The sequence below is a fragment of the Pristis pectinata genome, chromosome 12 (genome assembly GCF_009764475.1).
Source record: "Pristis pectinata isolate sPriPec2 chromosome 12, sPriPec2.1.pri, whole genome shotgun sequence".
Lineage (NCBI taxonomy): Eukaryota > Metazoa > Chordata > Chondrichthyes > Rhinopristiformes > Pristidae > Pristis > Pristis pectinata.
Window position 1 is genome coordinate 2,310,500 of NC_067416.1, and position 23,764 is coordinate 2,334,263.

General features: G+C 43.7%; 1 protein-coding gene across 2 annotated transcripts in view; it reads left to right on the plus strand.

Moving 5' to 3' along the window:
• Positions 1-23,764, plus strand: part of fbxw4 (F-box and WD repeat domain containing 4) — a 109,508-nt gene that overhangs the window by 72,812 nt on the left and 12,932 nt on the right. The window lies entirely within an intron of this gene.

The following is a 23,764-nucleotide window of genomic DNA, read 5'->3' on the forward strand; positions in this document are numbered from 1 at the left end:
CAGTCATGTACTTCCGAAAGTGTGGCAACCAGAACTGCACACGATATTCTACTTGTGCCCTAACCAATGTTTTATAAAATTGTAGCATACCTCCCTTCTCTTATAATCTAAGCTTCGGTTAATGGAGGCAAGTATTCCTTGTGCCACCTTATCTGTCTGTGCTGCCACCTTCAGTGATCCTTGGACTTGTAACCTAGATCCCTCTGTTCCACAGTTCTCCTGAGGGTCCTGCCATTCATTGTGTGAAATATTATTAGTTCTCCTTTGCATTTATCAGGATTAAATTCCATCTGCTCTGCTTTTACCAACCGATTAATATCAGTAGGGCTTTACTCATTGGAGAGGTGGATGAGGGGAGACATGATAGAGGTATACAAAATATTAAGAGGAATAGATAGAGTGGACAGCCAGCACCTCTTTCCCAGGGCACCAATGCTCAATACAAGAAGGCATGGCTTTAAGGTAATGGGGGGAGTTCACAGGAGACGTCAGAGGGAGGTTTTTCACCCAGAGAGTGTTTGGTGCATGGAATGCGCTGTCTGGGGTGGTGGTGGAGGCTGATACGTTGGTCAAGTTCAAGAGATTGTTAGATAAGCACATGGAGGAACTTAAGATAGAGGGATATGTGGAAGGGGTTAATTAGTCTTGGGAGTGGTTTGAAGGTGGGCACAACATGGTGGGCCAAAGGGCCTGCAGTGTGCTGTATTGTTCTGTGTTGCAGCCTAAGACTACCCTCACTAATGACACCACCAATTTTCATGTCATCTGCAAACTCACTAATCATATCTCCCACGTTTACATCCAAATCATTACTGTATATAATAAACAGTAAGGATCCCAGCAGTGATCCTGTGATACACTACTGGTCAGAGACTTCTAATCACAAAAACAACCCTCCATTATTCACTCTACCTCTATTACCAGGCAATTAATTTTGGCTAGAGTTTGCCAACTTGCCTTGGAGTGGGATTTGAACCCTCAACCTCCTGACTTGGAAACAAGAGTGTGACCCACTTAGCCACGGTTGAAAACCCTTGTGAAGGCTGAGGGAAGAGAGTCATCCAGCATTTTTAGAGATGGTGGGGAAGAATGAGCAAGAGATGGTGATGATCAATCTTGGGTATCAGCACAGTGAAGGAGAAGAGCATGCAGGAAGTTTTAGTGAAGAGGGTGACTGGCCTGTAACCATTCCAGTGACAACCAGCTATCTGCATCAGCTGTAGGTAACAATCTGAAGCTGCCCACCTGAGGGGTAAGTAAACACTGCCTGAGATTTTAAACCTAAAGGAAATTTATTGGCCCGTTTTCATTGCAGTGGAAAGATAGCTCAGTGCAGCTGGACAGCCTGAGTCTGCCTGAGTAACAAAGCTGTATTAGTCAGGATTAGGAACAAGGGCAGACAGGGTTTGAGTTTATCTAGTGAAGAGGCAAGCAAAGGCAATTGAAGGAGATTAGTCTTGTCTAGTAGTTTAATTTCTCTTTTAACTGGCAATCGCTCTTCATTTGACTGGCAGGTTGTGCAAGTGGTTTAGTGTCGAGCCTGCTGAGAAGGGCAAGAAGTAACAGATCTATTTGTAATAGACAGGTGTCAAGTTTAGGTGTTGAGTGAAGCTGTTCAAAGGCTCTGACAGATGATGTGGCCTTTTCTCTTTCTTTGGATTTGCTTTCTGTGTTCTCCCACTATCTATCCATAAATTGCTTGCATCTCTTTTCTCCCCACCCTTTGTATATGTTTTCTGCTTCCTTGTTCCATGTCTCAATATGATTTATTTTTCTTACGTTCTTAAGTCTAGCATTTTGTCTTGTTATATATGTCTCTCTTTTACTGATTTACTTCATATTTTATTCTTCATTCATTCTTCTTGATATTTCCTTCTCTTGCATCCTCTGTTCCTATTTACTTTCTCTTGCCTGTCTGCCCCACTTATCACACTGTGCTGTCATCCAGCAGTATGTGTTGCTTTCTTTGGAGAAGTTAAACCACATTTACAGTGCTTCAGTGAGCTGCACTGTTTCCTGTGAGCCAGATGGTTGTGGGTTCAAGTCTCACTCCAAAGACTTTACCCCATTATCTAGGCTGATGCATCCTGTGCAATACTGTAGGAATGCTTGACTGTGGTAGGTGCTCCATATAGAAGGAGACTCCGGTAGATGTAAAAGATTCCCTGATACTGTACTGTTTTGAAGAAGAGCAAGTTCTTCAAAAGTTCTTCTTAATTTCCTGGAATTTATCCCTCATTATCAGGTATTTATCACATGCTGATGATGGGATCTTGCTATGCAAAACATGTTTACCATGTTCTCCACATTGCAACAATGACTACACTTTTTAAAATAGCACTTATTGGATTTAGATTACAATTGGGCCATTCTGAAAGGGTTGTAAAAAGGAGCTACAGAAATGCATTTAAAGCCTGAATTGCAGTTTTCTCTCTCTTACTGTATCCAGTGGGTAAGTGAGAAGTGAATGAGAACTGTTTTTCTGTAGAAGAAATATATAGCAGTAGTTCAACCAGTCCCTTCAACCTGCCCCATATTTTGATACCATGATTGATTCTTTTCTTCAATGTCACTCTCCACAATCCCCATTTTCTTTGGTTTCTTCAGTTTGATTTCATGGCTTTCTGGAGTAGAGAACTAAAATTCACAACCCTATGAGTGAAGAAATGTTTCCCCATCTCAGTCTTAAGTGGCTGATTACTTATCCTGAAACTATGCTTCCTAGTTCTAAACTTTCCATTACGAGAGCCAATCAAAATGTACCATTTTTATTTATTTACTTTTCATTGAAATCACTGAATTTTCCAAAATCAAGAAAGTACTTTTGGGGAAAAAAAATTAGGCCCTGGTTGGTTTATTCATATGGTCTGACCATGGTGGTACCTTAACAACAATGAGAGTTTGAAGTAAGCAACTCTATCACCATCTGTTGCTGTTCTGTAAATGTATGCAATGTCTTACTTTGCGTACTGTGACATGCCAATATTATTGTCGACTTTGTGTATAACCACACTCGCAAATGGGTCACACCCCAGACTTGGGTATTGAAAGCAAAGAGTATTATCAATAATGTGTATAGTTGAAACCACAATTTAGTCTGAATAAATGATTGTGATCTAAACAGAATTCTCAAATGATTTTTGTATTTGGATTAGTACATATCTGGGACTGGAACCTAATCAAGGGATTCGGGTGGTTCATATACAGAATAGCAGATACCTGGGGATGAGTTAAAGCCTGTGGTCTAATCAAGAGGTTAGGTAGTTTATATACGGATACCTGAGGTATAAGCTGTTGCTATGCATAGTTTGGTCAGTGAAGATAATGTAAGAATCTGGAAGTTTGGATTTATCTTTTTTTCCTTGTGGGGGCCAGATGGGTTGCTGTGAAACAGATGTTTTGCTTTCATCCTTTTATCTTCTGTGTGTGTAATCATGTGTGTTTTGTCAAAGTACAAAGTAGCCCTGGTACAGGTTTACCTTTGTGAGCCATTGTGATGGCAAATGTCTTGTGTGTGATTGTGTGTGTTTTCTCCCACATATAGGGGCCACCTTGGCCTCCCCTTTTTGTATCTTCCATTATCTGAAGCTTTTTCTCTGTATGTCGTGCTATTGAAGCTCATGCCCAGGCTTGTGGTGCAGGTTCCCACCATTCAAGACAGATCGTCAGGTGTTCGGGAAAGGGAGAGCCCTTTGATGTAAACCGCTGAAGTCGGCACCAATCAAGGAATAAACATAAGCTGCATTGAGAGGCAACAGAATTTGCCTCAGACTATGCAACAGCTGGGCCTGCCTGCAACCTATCTAAAATTGAGGAGAAAAAGAATCAGTTTATTTCTCTTGCTCCTTTTCTCTTTCATCCCTGAGTTTGCCAGTTTCACCAACTTGTCCAGCATTCTGTTAATCGTGGCCAAGTATAGATTGTGAACGTGGAGCTTCACCTTATCCTGCCTTCATCTGGCAATAACATACCCCTGAGTTCTTTACAGCCTTTCACTGATGGTGCCTAGTCCAACTGAGATCAGCTAACTGAGCAGAGATTGAGACTTGAAGGCCTGTCTGATCTGCCTGTAAGCTTGGTGCAGTATTTTGCTGTTGACCCTATAGGCAGCTTTTTATTGATAAACATTGTGTTAGTTGAGGTGTTTTGAAAAATACATCAACGTAATAAACACCACCTTTTACATTTTACCCGCTGGGCTGTTTATAACTAGAATAATGGACACCTGGTGGTGTGTTATAGTCTGGAATCTAATCAAGGTGTTTGGGTGGTTTATATGTAGAATAGTGGATACCTGAGTGCGAGTTACAGGGTAGAATGTAATTGAAGGGTTCAGGAGCTTCAATTATTGAATAACATACCTGCAAGTGAATTACAGGATGGAATCTAATAGAGGGACTCAGGTGGTTTCTGTACAGAAAAGCAGACTGGAATCAGGTCTGGACACCTATGTACACTTAGTCTCCATATCTAAGAAAGGTTCTGCATGCCTTGGAATTAGTTTAGTGGGATTATGAAATTGTGCTATAAGGAAAGATCAAGTAAGACTGGGTCTGTACTCACTGCAGTTCAGAAGGAGAGGTGTCCAACAAAAGATTCTGAGAGGGATTGACGGGATAGGTTGTTTCCTCTCAGGGAGTCCAAGACTAGGGGGAATGGTCTCAGGGTAAGGGGTTAGCCATTTACGTTACAAATGTGAGGAAATTTCCTTTATGCAGAACATTTAGAATTCCCTGTCCCAGACTGATAGATGGGTAGTTCTGTGTATGTGAGATCCACTTGATTTTTGGAAACTAAGGCATTCAAGGAAAATGGAATTAGGTGAACAATTAGGCATGATATTACTGAATGGCAGAGCAGGTCGGAGAGGCCTTTTAGCCTGCTTCCACTGTTGCGTTGTTGTGTTCTTTTCTAATCAAGGGGAACAGAGAATTTTTATTTTGAATGTCAGATACATGGGAGTGAGCTAAAAGCTGGAATCTAATCAAGAGGTTTGAATATTTTATGAATAAGCAGATATCCAAGAAGGAACTAATTGGTGTAATACATTGTTTGTTAGGGAATGAACATAACATGTGATGAGCTGATTTATTTCATTTCCCTTGTTGGGGGAATGTTTTCAGTACTCTGCCAGTTCTAATATGAAGTTGATCATATTAGAGCTTGATATCATAGCTTGAGGTGTGACCGAGACTCCTTGATGTTGCATGGTCTCCAAGGTGGGATCTTTTGATGTGATTTCACCCTCATCTTTAGTGAACAATTTTGTAATTTTTTTTCTTTGCCAAACTGGAAGTTTGCCTTCTCTTTATCTGTTGAAAGTTTTGCAGAGATGAGATGGGGAACCACATCAAAGAAGACATCTCATTAATGACCGCAAAGATTCGGAAGTGTACAGAGCCACCTGGCTAGAAACCAAAAGTTCAGATGGTGCTAGGTGCTGCAGTGTCTGACAATACTGACCTTTCAAAGTCCCCTCTGGCTGGAGTTCGATCCAGTTCAATCTGATGAGGTGACAATTTCTTCTTAATCCACCTGGACTTCAGCAAGGCCTTTGACGAGGACCTATAGGATGATCCAGAAGGTTAGAACATATGGAATCCAGGGTGAGTTAGCAAACTGAATACAAAACTGGCTTGGCGGTAGGAGGCAGAGGATGGTAGTGGAAGGTTATTTTTCAGACTGGAGGCCTGTGACAGTGTAGTGGTTAGCATAACGCTATTACAGCGCCAGCGACCCGGGTTCAATTCCGTCCATTATAAGGAGTTCGTACGTTCTCCCCATGTCTGCGTGGGTTTCCTCCGGGTGCTCTGGTTTCCTCCCACATCCCATATGTCAGGATCCGATCAAATGGGATGTCTTTTCTGAAAGAGCATTCTGGTTGGATTGCATCATCCTCAAATAGATCAATAACAACTTTGAAATTGTCATAAGGTCAAATTGGGTTGTTTATGGGTTAGGAAGTTGTGGGCATGCTATGTTGGCGTCAGAAGTGTGGCAACACTTCCGGGCTGCCCCCAGAACACTCTACGCAAAAAGATGCATTTCAATGTGTGTTTTGCTGTACATGTAACTAATAAAGAAATCTTATGTGCCACAGGGATGGGTGCTGGGTTCACTGTTGTTTGTCATGTATATCAATGATTTGGATGAGAATGTAGATGGCATGATTAGTAAGTTTGCAGATGACACTAAAATTGGTGGTATAGTGGTCAGTGAAGGTTGTCTAAGTTGGATCTAGATCATCTAGGAAAGTGGGCAAGGGAATGACAGAAGGAATTTAATTCAGAGAAATGTAAAGTGATGCATTTTGGTAAATTAAACCAGGGAGGGATGTACACAGTGGATGGCAGGGCTCTGGAGAGTGTTGTTGAACAGAGAGACTTTGGGGTACAAGTGCATAGTTTTCTGAAAATGGGAACACAGGTAGACAGGATAAAAGGGATATGGAATTAATGCAGGCAAGTGGGGTTAGTATGGATTGGCATGACGGTCGGCATAGATGCAGTGGGCTGAAGGGTCTGTTTCTATGATGCACAACTCTATGACTCTATAACCCGAGTCAGATAGGATCTGACTGCATATGTCAGGATCCGATCAAATGGGATGTCTTTTCTGAAAGAGCATTCTGGTTGGATTGCATCATCCTCAAATAGATCAATAACAACTTTGAAATTGTCATAAGGTCAAATTGGGTTGTTTATGGGAAAAAATTAATGTACTCTGGCTCAAGTGACATTATTAGCTGTGTTCAAATTGGGTTTGGGTTGGATTATAATTTTATGCCCAAGTATAAAGTCATGGAGAGATACAGCACAGAAACAGGCCCTTCAGCCCACCGAGTCTGTGCCAACCATCAATAACCCATCTACACTAATCTTACATAAATCCCATTTTTTATTCTTCCCACATTCTCATCAGCTCCCCCCCCCCCCCCCATATTCTACTACTCACCTATACAATAGAGGCAATTAACCTACCAACCTGCACGTCTTTGGAATGTGAGAGGAAACCAGAGCACCCAGAGGAAACCAGAAGAAACGCACATGGTCACAGGGAAAATACACAAACTCCACACAAACAGTACCCAAGGTCAGGACTGATCCCTGGTCTCTGTCACTGTGAGGTAGTGGCTCTACTAGCTGCACCACTGTGCCGTTTGAACAGACCTTAAAAGGTAATAGTACTCAAGACAGGGTCAGCCTTATTCTGCATGGCACTGTTCCACATCTTTGCTGAAGGAGCTTTGCTCTAGATCTGATCCATGCTGTCCCTGACCTGGGAGTGTTTGATAGGACAGCATAGCGAGAGCTCTATTCTGGACCTAACTGCTAATGTTGCTGCTAATATTTACACTGTTTTTAACTTTTTACTCTGGGATTAGGAAAGTTAGTTTTTGACTTTTGCAAAATATCTTGTCCTCTGCCATTGTGAAGCTGGAATTAAGGTATGAATATGGTAAATAAAATTTTAGTAAGTTTACTTTTTGAGAAATGAGGATAGTAAATGTTCTATTTAATCATGTAAGGGCAAACAACTTGTATTGTGGTTTTAAATCATTAAGTGAATGGCTTAATCAATTTACAAACAGTGTGTTGAACATGAGATATGAGCTCCAATGTGGCCTAGCACTAAAATCCTCAGGTTGTTTGTGAGCAGTGACTGAAAGTTTGCCTCTATGGGTCTTCCTTACAGAACCATAGAAAACTACAGCACAGAAAACAGGCCATTCGGCCCTTCTAGTCTGTGCCGAAACATTATTCTGCTAGTCCCATTTACCTGCATCCAGCCCATACCCCTCCAGACCTCTCTTGTCCATGTATCTATCCAATTTACTCTTAAAAGTTAAGAGCGAGCCCACATTTACCACATCAGATGGCAGCCCATTCCACACTCCCACCACTCTTTGAGTGAAGAAGTTCCCTCTAATTTTCCTCCTAAATCTTTCCCCTTTCACCCTAAAGCCATGTCCTCTCGTACTTCTCTCTCCTAATCTAGGTGGAAAGAGCCTACTTGCATTAACTCTGTCTATGACCCTCATCATTTTGTAAACCTCTGTCATATCTCCCCTCATTCTTCTCCGCTTCAAGGAATAAAGCCCTAACGTGCTCAATCTTTCCCTGTAACTCAATTCCTGAAGACCCGGCAACATTCTAGTAAATCTCCTCTGCACTCTTTCAATCTTACTGACATCCTTCCTGTAGTTCAGCAGCGACAGAACTGCACACAATATTTCAAATTTGGTCTCACCAATGACTTATACAACCTCACCAAAACATTCCATCTCCTATACTCAATACTTTGATTTATAAATGCCAGGATGCCAAGAGCCTTTTTTACAACCCTGTCTACCTGTGACTCTACTTTCAGGGAAACAACCCTGTCTACCTGCGACTCTACTTTCAGGGAAAGTAGCCAAGTACTTTCCCTACAGCTAAGTACTTACTATACAGTAAAAGGAAGAAAGTTTTGTGTTTCTATAGTGCTAGTCTCGGGATCTTCCAGAGTACCTTACAGCTAATGAAGTACTTTATAAAGTGTAGTCACTCCACATCGAGACAATCAATCTACAACAGAAATTCCAAGGCCCAAGTCCATTAAAGTAATGTTGATCAAGGGATAAATATTGGCCAGGCTATTAGGAAGAGCTTCCCTGATTTTTATTTAATCTAGTGTTTTAGGATCTTGTACATCTATCAGAGTAGGCAGACTAATTTTAAGGTCTCATCCTACAAAGATGACATCTCAACGTGCAGCATTCCATATGTATTGCGCTTGTTGCATCAGTCTAGGTTATGTGCTCAGTTCTGTGGAGTTGGATTTAAACCCATAACCTCCCAACTTACAGTTGAGAGAGTGCTACCCACAGCTGATGCCAGTTAGAATATCAAAAAAGGAAATATAACAATAGTTTCTGAATAGTCTGTGGGAATGTGAGGTTTGTGTAAGTTTAGCTTCAAAGGGCAGCTGGGGCTCAAGAGGATAAGGTGTGTATTTGTTTAAAGTATTACTTTGACATCTAAACATTCTTTGATGTATTTTTGTTCTATTTTTGTAACTGTTGATTTCTTCAGTGTAAGTGAAGAGTGAGAATCTTCCTTTAGTTTCTCACCCCAGTCTGTTCTCGGTTATTCTTCACCCTTTTCAATTTCCTCACATTCTGCCTGGTGGCATGGATTCCTGGCAGAGTCTCCATCAGTGTGAGGGTCTAACTTGTAGGAAGCGCCAACAGATGGGGCATTTTGGCATGTGACTATCTTCTCCACATGTCAGTCCATTACTGCCTCTCCCGGTTTAAAAACTGCTAGAGTTGAAATTTTCTAGATTGAGGTCGATATATTGGGAAAGATAAATGGAGTGCAGATCAGATATGGTCTAATTAATTACAGAACTCCTCTCTTGTGTCTGTAATGTCTCTCCTCACACATTTTCTTCTTTCTCTCCTTTTATGCTCCACATTTACCCACTGTCTTGGATTTTCTCAATTCTGAAATCCCATTTTCACTTCAGTGCCTGATCCTCGTGCCTTCCCGGCTCCCAGTCTGTTATTTAAATGTTCTCCCTTTTAGGTTTAAAGGAGTTGATACTTGTGACATTGTTGTGTTGCAGCTGATGCAGCGAAACAATGACCTTCTACCTTCCCTTCCCTTCCCACCAACACTTCCCATCCTGCCCTTAATGAGTTAACTTCACCCCCCTTTCCCTTTAAGGCTGCAGAGACTGGCTCAGATCACTACAACGGTGTGACCAAAACTGTGTTGCTATGCAGCCAGCAATGAAAGGCAGGCAGCATTGAAAAAGCTACCCACAGCCTTATTGCACTTGCAACATGCCTCATCTTCCTCTAACCCTGCCACATTGTGTGTTCCTGAAGGATTGGAGTGGTGTAGAGGGGAGCTTTAGGGTCTCTTGCTTGTAACAAGGAGGTTGGGGGAGGCGGCTTTTGCTTTAGTGGTGGGTGGCCTGATGGAAGGCAGGCTGTATTGTGCTTTGGCACATTGCAACCACTGGTAGCAACAGATGGTCAATAAGGAGAGGGTACAGTGCCATCTCTGTTTGTTTTTGCAAGAGTGACAGGGGTTCCAGGTCGTTGTCTTTGCTCCTCGCCTGCCCCAGTTGCAGGGGGTGGCTGTTTCTCATAGCTGTGCGACATGACCGTTTACACACACAAACTTAACCTTTACAAGAGGGGTTAAAATAAAAGAGAGAAAAGGCACAGCAGTACCCAGCAGCTCTGTGGAGGGGAGCAGAGGAATCTGGGCTTTGTAATGGAAGGTATTGCTTTTGCTGAATGCAAGGTCTCTGCAGCTAAAAGAAATCCTGATACGCTACAGGCGGCTCCAGTCAAGTGAATATTTCTATTAAAAAAAAGCAAAGCGAATAAAATTCCCCTCCTCCAGGTTTTCTACCCAGACACATTGTGCTTGCTCCAGTTGATTGAATGTTTAGTTTAAAACTTTAATTTTAAGTTCATCAAATTTTTTTTTCATCTTCGTTTCCCTCTTTCCAGATTGTCTCCTGAAATTTGCTGTGCCCAGGGATAATAATCCCCAATAACAAGCAGATAGTTTGCACGTGATCTGTGACTATTTAAATGCCTGTCCAACAGGTGTGAGCCTAGATGCAAGATTCTGGACATCATAAACATAGGAGACACCTGACTCAGGATCACTGAACACTTGTTTGCACATTCTCACACTCGGTCTTGCACAAGTGTGATCTCTCTCTGACTCACATACACACTCTCTGGACCAGTGATTATCTCTTTCCCATCCCCCACCCCCTTCCACCTCTACCTCAATATAGGGTACAATTTCTAAAGTGCCTACCACTCTTCTGGCTAAGTTGGCAATGGCAGGAGATCCAATATGAGACCATTTTAAATATATTCTTACCTTTCAGGTGGCCTGCTCTACCATTTTTACCATTCTTGATAGCACATCGTCGCCCTGCTATATGACTCTTGTTAATCCGTTAATGTACAAAATTGCAGTAAGCACAGAGCAAGGAGTTAACCTTTTAATCAGTAGGTCAAATTGCTTCCTAATTCTGCAAATACCCCACAACAGAAACTGTCTGACAACTTCCCAAATGCATAGTACAAAGAGGTCTATAATTAAAGGATGGTTTCCAATTTCAGTCTGATCCTGTCACATTTCAGGTCATGTATAAACTGGAGGAAGACATTCTGCCCCTCAAGCCAATTTCTCCATGCAGAGATCATCAATGATCTGCACTCCAGGCTCCAAACTCCCAGTCTTAAATAACTAATTGATCCAGAATTTTATTCGTTTTGTGTGAATTTTAAACTTCTCACACACTCTTGATCGACCTAGCTCTGATTTTAAAGTTATCTCCCCTCTTGTCCTAAATGTGGTCACACTAACATGGTGGTCAAGTTATTGGGCTGGTATCCAGAGGGCTGGAGATGCAAATTCAAATCCCAGCAGCTGTGTAATTTAAATTCAGGTAATTAAATAAAGCTGAAGAAAATACTCCTTAATGTAGGTATAAGGCAAAAAGTGGTTGATGGGGATGTGAGAGACAGTAAGTTGCAGGCTTACAGAGCAATAAGGAGAAGAGGAATGCGTGCTGATGGGGTAGCTCTGCCAGGAACTGGTATGGACTCAAAGGGCTGAATGGCCTCCTGTGTTGTAATAAGTACAAAAATCTGTACTTATTACATGAAACTGCTGGACTGTCCTTAAAAATCTGTTGTCCATCCTTGGTTTTCCTTGTCTCCTTGCTTCATGGGACAGTTAGAGATGGACAACAAACCTCAGCCTTGCTGGCCTTGTAAATGAATGAGAAAAGGCCGCTCGCTGATGCTTCACAGAGTTCAGACCTGCCAATGGTCACTTCCAAAGTTCATTCTATATCACACGCCTGCTAAATTTTGATTACCAATGAATTCTGATCATGTTGAAAAATTTTTTGATACCTGCAATGTATAAGTGACTCCTTTACAGTAGTAAATTGACCTAAGGCAGGAGGATAATTAGAAAAAAAATTGATGTCATCAAAGGGAAGTGGGTATTTGTCCCAGGAGTCTAAAAAGCAAAACAGCTTGTTACTCCTTTGGGTTTTTGACAGAGCGTCTGGAAAGGTGCTGTGATTTCATCCAGATAGTCAGGTTGGACAATAAAATTCAGCTATGGACCAAGAACCTTGCTGCAGTGGTCTAGGTCTAAGTATTTATCAACCATATCCCACCTCCTATTCCATACTTTCTGGGCCCTGTGTCTGACTGTGGCATTCCCATCACTGCCGCACAGCTTCCAGAAAAGAGATAAATTTGCATTATTACAGTGTCACAATCATGGGACATTCCAAAGCAGTTGCAGCAAAGTAATTCCTTTAAGAGTGAAGTCACTGATGTAATTTAGAAAATACAACATTGATGCACACAGGCAAGATTGTGCAAATGTCAATGAGATAAATGGCCAGGTACTCTGTTCTAGTAACTGACAGATTAGATTGAGCCTCAGTTTAACACCTCACCTGAAAGACAGCCAGGTACAGAACCAAATCCCAGCAAGTTCAAGAAACTGGAACGGTGGTGGAAGAAAGATTCTGATCTTCGAACAATTTTTCCTAGACCACTACCAGTGTGAATATGATTGAACGAGAATTCCTGAGCATTTGCAAATTGAATCATAGCAATTGATCATAGTTAACAGAAGAAAAAAAAAATTACATTCAAAATTACCTTTGCAATAAGCAGAGTTTAATGATGATCTGAAACTTCTGCATGACCAGCCCTGGCTAGGCGAAAGGGTTAAACAAAGTGCCTCTTTGTTCTCTGCTTAGTTGGCATGTGAATCTTCCCACTCGCAAATGAGAAGAAGCCTCCCCCTGCACCCCCCCCCCCCACCATCCCCACCAACTATGATTCCCACTTATATTAAACTTTTCTTTCTACTGGACTGGTACTGAATGTGGGTTTTCTTTGCCTTTACTCAGGAACTCCTGAGATGAGAACAGGCAGCGTACGTAAAGCAACTGTGCTCAATCATCCTCTACAGTAAACTCACCAGTTGGCTTTGAGGTAGACTCTTCCCCTTTGCTCGCATGTTCCCTTACAAGGGGTTTGTCCACTGTATTCACTTCTCCATGTTGAAGCCAAGACCCCACCAAACAATGCAGTGTTTACTGGCTACCCTCAGGCATTCATGCCCTGAGGTCTTAATTTCCTTATGGGTTCTGAAGTTGAAAAAATAATCCCATTTTCACACCGTTCACCCTCCTTTCCTCTGCTAAAGTTGCAAACTCTCACTTGGGTATCGGTTTCGCAGGCACTGGTCACTGACCTATATTCAAACCTAGGCTGGACCAAGAAGTTGCCAGAATATTTCAACACAAAGCCAGAATATTCTTGTCTTCTCCAATGCTTGCGTATATTTGATCTCCAGTAGCTCTGTATCTCTAGTTCTAAAGCGTTCTGGCCAATTATGAATCATCATTTGGCAGCTTAGTTGGGCAGAGATCATCAGTCTGTCTGTACCACTTGGAAATTTGGCTAGGTTGCTGGGGGTATTTAAAGAGGAAGTGGATAATTTTTTTTTGAAAGATTAAGGAATTGAAAGAGATGAGGCCTGGGGTGGATCGGCCATGATCCCATTGAATGGTGGGGCAAGTTTGAGGGGCCTAGTGGCCCACTTCTCCTATTTTCTGATGTTCTCCCACAGTCATCTGTTAAGGAAGCACATTTGGATGGAGATGTTGACAGTTTTTAACAAAAAGCATCATTTCCAACTCTGGTTTATTTGTGCTGCATTGAAATCAGTTTGGGAACAGTTGAGACAGTGATTCAAAAGAGAGCACACCTGAAAGGGGGTGAGATACTTGGGGAGAGAGATTACAAAATGAGGAGAGAGTGATAATGAGGCACAAGGGATGGGAAAATTGGGGAACTAGGGAGAGAAAGCTAGTAGTACTGAGGTAGGGAAAGGTGTGCAAATTCCAGCTGGGGTGAACGTGGAGTTTCCAGGGAGATGGATCTTGTGACTTGGGTGAGATCAGGGTTGTAGGGCTGCAGAAGAAGCAAACCAGCAGGACATAGCCCCTTGATTTTAATCACTGGCATGTACAAGTAAGCTGACCCACAAACCATGTAGCCTGCTTGGGGAGGGGGTGTGGTGGTGGGGGGGAGGGATTGGCTGGGTGAGGGGGGATACTGAGGTTTGCTCATCTAGGTGGTGAGTGTAGGCAGCTGTTGGAAAGTCTCAGGATTGAACATGGGGACTTTACTGTGCCTTTGATACTCATCATCATTCAGCAAAGAGCCATTTAAAACAAGCCCTGCATTTCTATACTGCCTTCCATGACCCTTCCAGCATTTGATAGCCAAAGTAAGAGCGTCATAAAAAATTACCCAGTTGACCCATGATATTGTTTTAAGAGTTTTATAACTTACTACCTTGTATGAAACGAGACCTGTTTCACTACTAAATGAAAATTCAGAAAAACTGCAGATGCTGGAAACCTGAAATAAAAAGACAGGAAATGCTGGAAACGTTTAGCATTTCAGGCAGTGTCTGTGGAAAGAGAAACAGTGTTAATTTTTCAAGTTGGTTAAACTATACAATTGATTCAGGAGTAACAGAGTGTATTGCTGGGTTGGGCATTGACTTTTTTTCCATATTCCATGGTACGTTCTAGGTGAGCAGCATCACAGATTACAGAGTTTTTAGTTTTCCTTCAACTATTGACGTCTCCCATGTTTGTGCAGACTTGTGTTTAACATTCGATCACAAGGTGCAGATGCACCTGGCAAGGCAGCATTCATTATCCATGCCCAGTTAAGGAACAATTTCATTGGTGGATGTGGAGTCACATGTAAGGCAGACATTAATGAATTAAATGGGTTTTTATGACAATCCAACAGCTTTATGGTCACCATTAATCAAATTGGCTTTTTAATTCCAGATTTATTTTAATATTTGTGTTTAAATTTCCTAGCTGTCATGGTAAGATTGGAACTTCTGTCTCCAAATCAGTGGCCTCTAAATAGTCCAGTGACTTAATATGCAATGCTACTAAACCAATAAATTACACTATTGAGAGTTTCCATTGAGTATCATAGAAGATCATCCAGGGAGCTTTGGTGCTAAAGCTTCATCAGGAGTTTGTTTGGGATGACATGAACCCCATTTGGTTTTCTCGTTCATTGGGAAGGAAAGGTTGTTGTAGTTAAACACCTGGATTCGGAAGGAGTTCCTCAACTCTGAGTGACAGTGAGGGGCATCACAGGTCTCGATGGATGGGGAGACATTTGGTTTCCTCTGTTCACTGAACTCCTCGTAGGGTTGGTGCTTGGTGGTGAATGGATGGAGGCATGATGTGCACCAGCACGGTGAGCTGGGAGGTTGGTGCTGACTCACAGGCTCCATTGGATTGCAGTTTTCCGTCGGATGTCACCAAGTTTTCAGTCAGATGCGACTACTACTGACCTATACGGGTGGTGCACAGTACTCGGTTACAGATTACAGCAGTTTTATCTTCTATTTGTATTCCACCTTTTATATCTTTCTAGAGATGAAAGAAATCAGGAGATTTAGGTTATTGAGGAAAGTGGCACTGAGATAAAAGATCAGCCGTGAACTTACTGACCTGTGGAGCGGATGCGAGGCATTGAGTGCCTGCACCTGCTTCCAGTTCTAACCTTGTGTTTGAGGGCCAGCATCAACGTCCACAGCACTGACACTGACCTTCCCCAACCTGTGCTTGTCAGTTGGTGGACCCCATTGACTTTTGTTATCTTCTTGGCAGCTTCCTTCTTCAGGTGGTCATGGGAGATTAATGTGATGTCCGGCTTCATCCCAAGTAAATTGGAGTGGGGTCATGTCGGACAGTATCCACAGGAAGTTACTTTGTGATATGTTTTAGTTTTCACTGTGTGATGACTTAGTAGCTCAGGGTTCATGGGTTTGATGTTTCCCGCCTCTTCCCCCACTGAGTGCAAAAAAGAGTTCCTAAAGCATCTTGTATGGAGATTTATTCGGAATTAAGTGTCAGCTCATAGTATAATTACCGATACTTCCTGTACTATTTAATTGTTTACATGTTGTTCAAGGTCTTCAGGTTTCTCTAAACTCTAGAACAGAGTAGAATTTATGCAGCAAAACAGACCATTCAGTAGGTTATGTGCTGTTTATCCTTCACCTCTGTTACCTTCCATGTTACTTCAGCTAGCTCTATCAAATATCCTTCTGTTTCTCATTTACTTAAACAATTTGTCCCAACCACTCCTGAGGGAGTAATTGCATGTTCTCAGCCTTCTCTGGGTACAAAGTTTCTCTTGAATTCACCCACTGTATTAATTAGTGGGAGAACACAGCTGCCCCTGGCGACTACATTGTAAGTTTCACACTTTACTCGGGGAATCCAGCTTTCTATCTAAGACCCATCACTTCTCAGCTCCGCACTGCCCCACACTCGCCATTCTCATGGTAGCATGCTGCAGAGCCCACTCTTTCTACCTCTCTCCAACTCACTCTTGCAGGTTTACTCAAGCTCTTTTGCATTCTTGCCCTCACTTTCATTCTCTTTTGCTCTCTCTTCTTCACTCTCTTCCTCGCTCTTTTCTTTATTGTCTTTACATTTGCTCATGTTCTTCAGCACTTATTCTATCTCGGTCTGCCTCTCTCGCGCTCGCTGTCTGTCTGTCTCTCTCTCCTGTGAATGATCTTGTTGTGATTTTCCCTTGTCTGAGCCCACCCAATGGGAGTGTCCAGACTCTAACCCTCAAGCCACTGCCTACTAGCAGTGTGGCACCTTGCAAGTGCATGTGTACGTACACATACGCCAGAGGAAACTGTACAGATATTGTCAGACAGACACGGGGTTGTTTTGAAAGGTGCGTGTGTGGCACAAAGCATTTAAAACATTGTTGCTGAAGACAAAAAATAGCTTTGCCAAAATAAAAAGCGATCCTCACAGTGAGAGGGTTTTGTTGAAATTGTTAAGGTATCAAATTCCTGCCTCCCCTGGACTTTCTCTCTCACATCTTTTCTTTTTAAAGAAATATCAAACACCACTGAAATGACTGGATGCATTCAACTTTCATCTGGGACTTTTCATATCCACCCAGCTGGTATGACCAGGACAACATGGGGGCACCTCACAGCAAAGGTGATGTGGAGTACCTGGCCAGTCAAGACCCTCAGTCTCCAGCAACTGCTGCTCTGGTGTTTTTGGGAAAACATTTGATGGCTTCACCTGAATGCAAGGTTATCTGGGAGGCAGTGGAGAGCAAGAGCCCACTGTCTTGTGGTGGGACTACGGTGTGCTGTGTCATGTGAAGGGACAAGGGAGGTTTCATAACAGAGTGAAGAGTGGCCATAAACCAGCAACACACTGTTTGTATACAAGGGGCTGTCCAGGTTGCGGATGACCTGACGCGCAAATTCTCCATACATTTTTAAAGCATTTTTCAAACTAGTAATAATAAACTGTTTCCTGGTGTTCATTAATGACTGGATACAGTATATATTCCATTTGTTTAATTATGGGTAGTGTTAGGGTGGTTATTCAATGAAATGAATTATAGCAAGTGTATATAGAGCGATACAATATGGGTAGCTATAGCAAACGGACATTTCTGACGTAGGGAAATTGGCTTACAGACAGTTCTCAGGAACAGGACCCTTGTGTAATCCGGGCTCTGTCTGTATAAGATATGAAGGAGTATTATACCCAGTAACAGTGTGGCGTCGTATATGCAGGACTTTTATACCCAGTAATGCATGGTATATTATTAGACAAATATAAGAGTGTTATAACACAATGATGCACTGCGTTATACAGAAACAGGCCCTTCTTCCCACAGTGTCTATGCCGACCATCGTGCTGATCTATACTAATCCCACTTGCCTGCATTAATTCCATCTCCCTCTATGGCCTGCTCATTCAAGTACCTGTCCGAGTGCCTCCTAAATGTGTTGTTACTGTTCCTGCCTCCACCACCTCCTCTGGCAGCTCATTCCAGATGCCAACTACTCTTTGTATGAAAGATTTACCCCTCAGATCCCCTTTAAAGCTCCTCCCTCTCACCTTAATCCTATGCCCTCTTGTTTTAGGCACCCCTATCATGGGAAACAGACTCTGACAATCTACCCTATCTATGCTTCTCATAAGTGTATATACCTCTCAGCCTCCTTTGCTCCAGGGGAAACTGTCCCAGCCTATCCAATCTCTCTTGATAACTCAAGCCTTCCAATCCAATTAAAACACCATTTATTTTATGGTATAAACAATAATATTATAACACTAACACACCATTGCATATTAGTTTCATTCTTGGTCACAATGTGTTTTTTAATATATGCAGGTGTTTGTACATTGTAATTCGTGATGCCATTATGTAATATACATAATAATTAATAGTGTACGTTGTGATATATATTAATGCAGACAGTTTTAGGAGAGAGGTTTCTTTTATCTTGGTTTGACCAAAACATTTTCTTATCTAAGATTTAAAAACTCTGTTCTGCTCCTTATTGTGGGAATTTCTAATGATGCACCAATGGCTCCAAGTGTAATGCTGCTGTTTGAAGTATACTGACATGTCCCGTGGATTACTCAGGCTAATGCCACAATCCTCAAACCATGACTGACAAGATAGTTGTTTCAGCTCCTCAGCAGTCAGAGAAAGTGAGGGATTGAATTTAAGAGCAGGGAGGTTTTGTAGCAACTGTACAGGGTACTGGTGAGGCCGCATCTGGAGTACTGCGTACAGTTCTGGTCTCCTTACTTGAGGAAAGATATACTGGATTTGGAGGCGGTGCAGAGGAGGGTCACCAGGTTGATTCCGGAGATGAGGAGGTTAGTCTATGAGATTGAGTCGCCTGGGACTATACTCACTGGAATTCAGAAGAATGAGAGGGGATCTTGTAGAAACAAATAAAATTATGAAAGGGATAGATAAGATAGAGGCAGGAAGGTTGCTTCCACTGAAAGGTGAGACTAGAACTAGGGGATATAGGCTCAAGGTTTGGGGGAGTAGATTTAGGGCAGAGATGAGGAGGAACTGCTTTTCCCAGAGAGTGGTGAATCTGTGGAATTCTCTGTCCAAGGAAGCAATAAAGGCTACCTCACTAAATTTATATAAGATTTATTAGTCAAATGTACATCGAAACATGCAGTGAAATGTGTCTTTTTTTTGCGTTACTGAGAATGTGCTGGGGGCAGCCCGCAAGTGTCGCCACACTTCCGGCGCCAACATAGCACGCCCACAACTCCTAACCCGTACGTCTTTGGAATGTGGGAGAAACCGGAGCACCCGGAGGAAACCCACGCAGACACGGGGAGAACGTACAAACTCCTTACAGATAGCAGCGGGAATTGAACCCGGGTCACTGGCATTGTAATAGCGTTACGCTAACCGCTACACTACCGTGCCGCCATAGATTTTTGCAGAATAGAGGAATGAAGGGTTATGGGAAAAGGCAGGTAGGTGGATCTGAGTCCACGGCCAGATCAGCCATGATCTTATTGAATGGCAGAGCAGGTTCGATGGGCCAAATGGCCTCGTCCTGCTCCTATTTCTTATGTTCTTAGGAGGACAGAGGGCTTCTTCTGCCTGGTAATGTCATCTTTGGAATTTGGACCCTCTCCCCTGCTGTAGGAAGGGGTTTAAGTGTAGGATTTGTGAAATCTACAGACATTTGTGCTGAGTGATGAGAACCATTGCCCATTGAATCAAGATTTAGAAGTGGAGGCATGTAAAACTTCTTCATAGAAAGAGCCCCGAGGTTCTGGAACTCATTGTCAGGGTTTGTGGTTGAGATAAAAACTCGCACTCTAAAAGTTACTCTGGGGAAGTGGATAAGGAGAAGGGGTTGAACATGAGGTATATAAAAGAGATGAGGACTGATTGCCTGTGTCAAGGATACGTGCTGGCATCGACTGGGTGGGCTGAAGTGGCTGTCTCTGTGTTTCTGTGACACTGCGTACATGCAGTGTCACATTTGTGAGACATCTCACCGGCAGTTTCCCTTTTCAAATAAAATTTGGCATGACATAGACAATTAAATATTAAATCAGGTAGATTTTAAGGAGCATCTTACAGGAGGAGGGGTAGAGAGGGAGAAACATTTATGGAGGAAATTCTTGAGTTTGACCTTGGCTGCTGGAGAGGAAATTATTAAATAAAGAAGTCAGAATTAGCAGAGTGCTGAGATCATGGACAACCGTGGTACTGGGGGAGGGAGGTCGTCCCACCATCTCTAAACATCTCATGCATTCTCTCCCTCTCCCCTTTCTCCCTCTCCCCCTCCTCCCTCACCCTCACCCCCCCTCCTCCCCGCCTCTCCCCCCCCCCCTCTCTCTCCCCCCCGCCTCTCCCCCCGCCTCTCCCCCTCCCCCGCCTCCCCCTCTCCCTCCCCGTCTCCCCCCCTTCCCCCCTTCCCCCCCCCTCTCTTCCCCCCTCTCCCCCCCTCTCTTCCCCCCTCTCTTCCCCCCTCTCTTCCCCCCCTCTCCTCCCCCCTCTCCTCCCCCCTCTCCTCCCCCCCCTTCCCCCCCCCTTCCCCCCCCTCTTCCCCCCCCTCTTCCCCCCCCTCTTCCCCCCCTCTTCCCCCCCCTCTTCCCCCCCCTTCCCCCCCCCTTCCCCCCCCCCTTCCCCCCCCCTTCCCCCCCCTCTTCCCCCCCCTCTTCCCCCCCCTCTTCCCCCCCCTCTTCCCCCCCCTCTTCCCCCCCCCTCTTCCCCCCCCCTCTTCCCCCCCCTCTTCCCCCCTCTTCCCCCCCCTCTTCCCCCTCTCTTCCCCCTCTCTTCCCCCCTCTCTTCCCCCCTCTCTTCCCCCTCTCCCCTCTCTTCCCCCCTCTCTTCCCCCTCTCTTCCCCCCCTCTCTTCCCCCCCCTCTTCCCCCCCCTCTTCCCCCCCCTCTTCCCCCCCCTCTTCCCCCCCTCTCTTCCCCCCCTCTCTTCCCCCCCTCTCTTCCCCCCCCTCTCTTCCCCCCCTCTCTTCCCCCCCTCTCTTCTCCCACCCTCTCTTCCCCCACCCTCTCTTCCCCCCCCCCTCATCTCCCTCCATATCTTTAGTCTTTCTGTTTTTAAGTTCTTCATGAGGTGATGGAGAAAGACCCTGTATCGATGGCCCAAGGCATTTGTGCAGTCCTGTCTGTTTGTGTGTTTAATCACAGAATAAGTTTCTCTAAGTGATGCTGGTTGTGGGTTTTTTTTGATGTTCAAAGTGTTGACTGAGGATTCTTTCCCTTTGAATCTCCTTTATCATGTTTCATCTCGTTTTGCACTCTGAGCACAGCCACCGGGTGGTGTGATAAGGGATTGGCCTTTGGTCTATTGCCCCAGTATAGTGCTGTAGAGCAGTGCCCTGGTGCAGACCTAGAGCCTGTGGCATGCTCACTTATAACACCAGCACTCATTGTTCTGAGACCTGGTTTCAAGCATGGAATTATTCAATGAAAAGTCTGTCCTTCAGTCCAGTATGAAATGGGTTTGTGCCTGCTACAATCCAGTGGATTAGGTAAGGACAAGGCTACCGGTACACTTATGTAAGAGTAAAGTCATCTGACCTTGCCCCTGGAAGAACCTGTCCATCTGCATGAGTGAGACATTTTTCAGCAGTTCTACTAAATTCCTTTCTGTCGTGAACTCCTAGGCCTACATCCCCACCCTCGACACAGCACCAGTGCCTAGCCCTTCCAGCTTCATCCCCACGACTGGAGTGCAGCCCAGTAGCACAGCAGTTAGAGAGCTGCCTCACAGCTCCAGTGACCCTGGTTTGATCCTGACTTCCAGTGCTATCTGTGCGGAACTTGCATGTTCTCCCTGTGACTGAGTGGGTTTGTGTTGGTAAATTAATTGGTGACTGTAAATTATCCTGCGCGTAGGTGGTGATAGGAGAATTGGGGGAAGTTAATGGCAGAAAAATAAGTGGGGGAATGGTATGAATGGGATTACTTGGAGAGCCAGCATAGACTAAAGGGCTGAATGGTTTCACTTTGTGCCGTGAGAAACTGTCAGCCATCCCAGCTTGTCTCCAGAAGACACATCTACCTCATGTTTTGCCCAATGCTTCTCTCCCATGCAGGTCTGCCAACCTGCATCACCCTAAAAATTCTCTCGACTCCTGAGCTAGTATGGGGGGAACCACAAGCAAGTTGTGAATAAATCGGAGGATTATGGAATGCTACATAACACAGCAAAATGTTGGGATCTGCATTCTGCTGCCCAAATGGGCAGTGGAAACAGATTTAACAGGGACTTTCAGCAGTGAATTGGATTATTGAGGGAAACTCCATATTGAGGAGAAGGAGTAAGGATGTGGGAACATTTGGAGAGCTTTGTCATGGAGCTGTACAAGCATGATGGAGTAAATCTCCCTCCTCTAACGGCTGACTCACTCTGAATAAGATCTCTTTCCTCATCCAGTGTACCATGTTCACCCTTCTTCATCCCTTTGCCTGTCCTCCCCTTCCTCTCATGTATCTCCTTTCTCATCAGTTCCCATATTCTAGACCTGTTTGGAGATAATCAGGTACTGATTTTGGTCATCTCTAAACACCACCTTATTGCTGTTTACTTTTAGAGTAAATGTCTTCAACTGTCATTCCCAGCTCCTTGTCTTGCAACTTTTGACCTTGAAAGCAGCATCCTTGTTTCTGCCTTCTAAGTTCTCCTCATCTGTTAAACTTCTTAGCTGTCAAGCCCAGGCTGATGCCAGGGAGTTGGGACACCCAGCACACAACCATTTTTGCTACTATTGCCAAATTTAGCTGGACAATGCCAGGAACCACTGTGGGAAAAATACAAGAATGTTCACTGCTCATTTCTCTATAATAAAGCACATCTTTAAATTCCTTCACATTTAGCACCAGGTTTCATATAGTATATATTTATGTCCATCCACTGAATGCACAGTGTCTTGGTCCTTCTTCTGAAAAATGAGGTTTGATGAGCACGGTACACTTTTGATAATTGTGCTTGCTGGACAGAACTATTTATTCTGCAGACGTGCTTTCAGTTGCCAAGGCCTGGAACTCTGAAGTTCTCTCCTTAAACCCTTCCATCTTACTTTCCTCCCTTAAAATGCCTTCATGACCAAAGTTCTGGTCATCTACCCTAAAGTTTCCTCATGTGACTTCTTGTGTTTGACACCCTGAAATGTCATGTTCGAAGTTTCTGAGAATTTTACCTACGAGGAAAGATTGGCTAGGCTGGGATTATCTTCTTTGATCCAGAAGAGAGATTTAATTGAGATATATAAAATTCTAAGATGAAGTGCGTGGGAAAGACATGAGAGGAGAAGAGATTTCTGAGATGAGGGTTGTGAATCTTCAGAGCTCTCAGCCTCTGGAAGCTGTGGATGCTTATCCTTAAGCAGATCAGAACTGAGATAGAAATCTCAAGTGATTTGGAAGTCTAGGGTTACTGGAACAGTAAAGTAAGTGGAGATTAGATCAGCCATGAGCTTGTTGAGTGGCAGAGTGGGTTTGAGGGACCAAGTGACCAATTCTTACCCACGTTTTTGTCCTAATTGGCATGCTGTAATTTCCATTGCACCCCCATCGGCGGCTGTGCCTTCAGGTGTGTGGTGCTAATTTCTGCAACTCCCTCACCAAACCTCTCCACTCTCTTCTCTTCAAAAGCTCTGACCAAGCTCCTGATGTGGCTCTCCTGTCATACTCTTTGAGACATTTTGCTGTGCTGCATACATCCAGTTAACTTCCATCACTGAATCTTATCATTAGTTCTCCTGTCCCTTAGAGCGAAGCAGGGAAGGAAGGGTTAAAATCTTGACTCC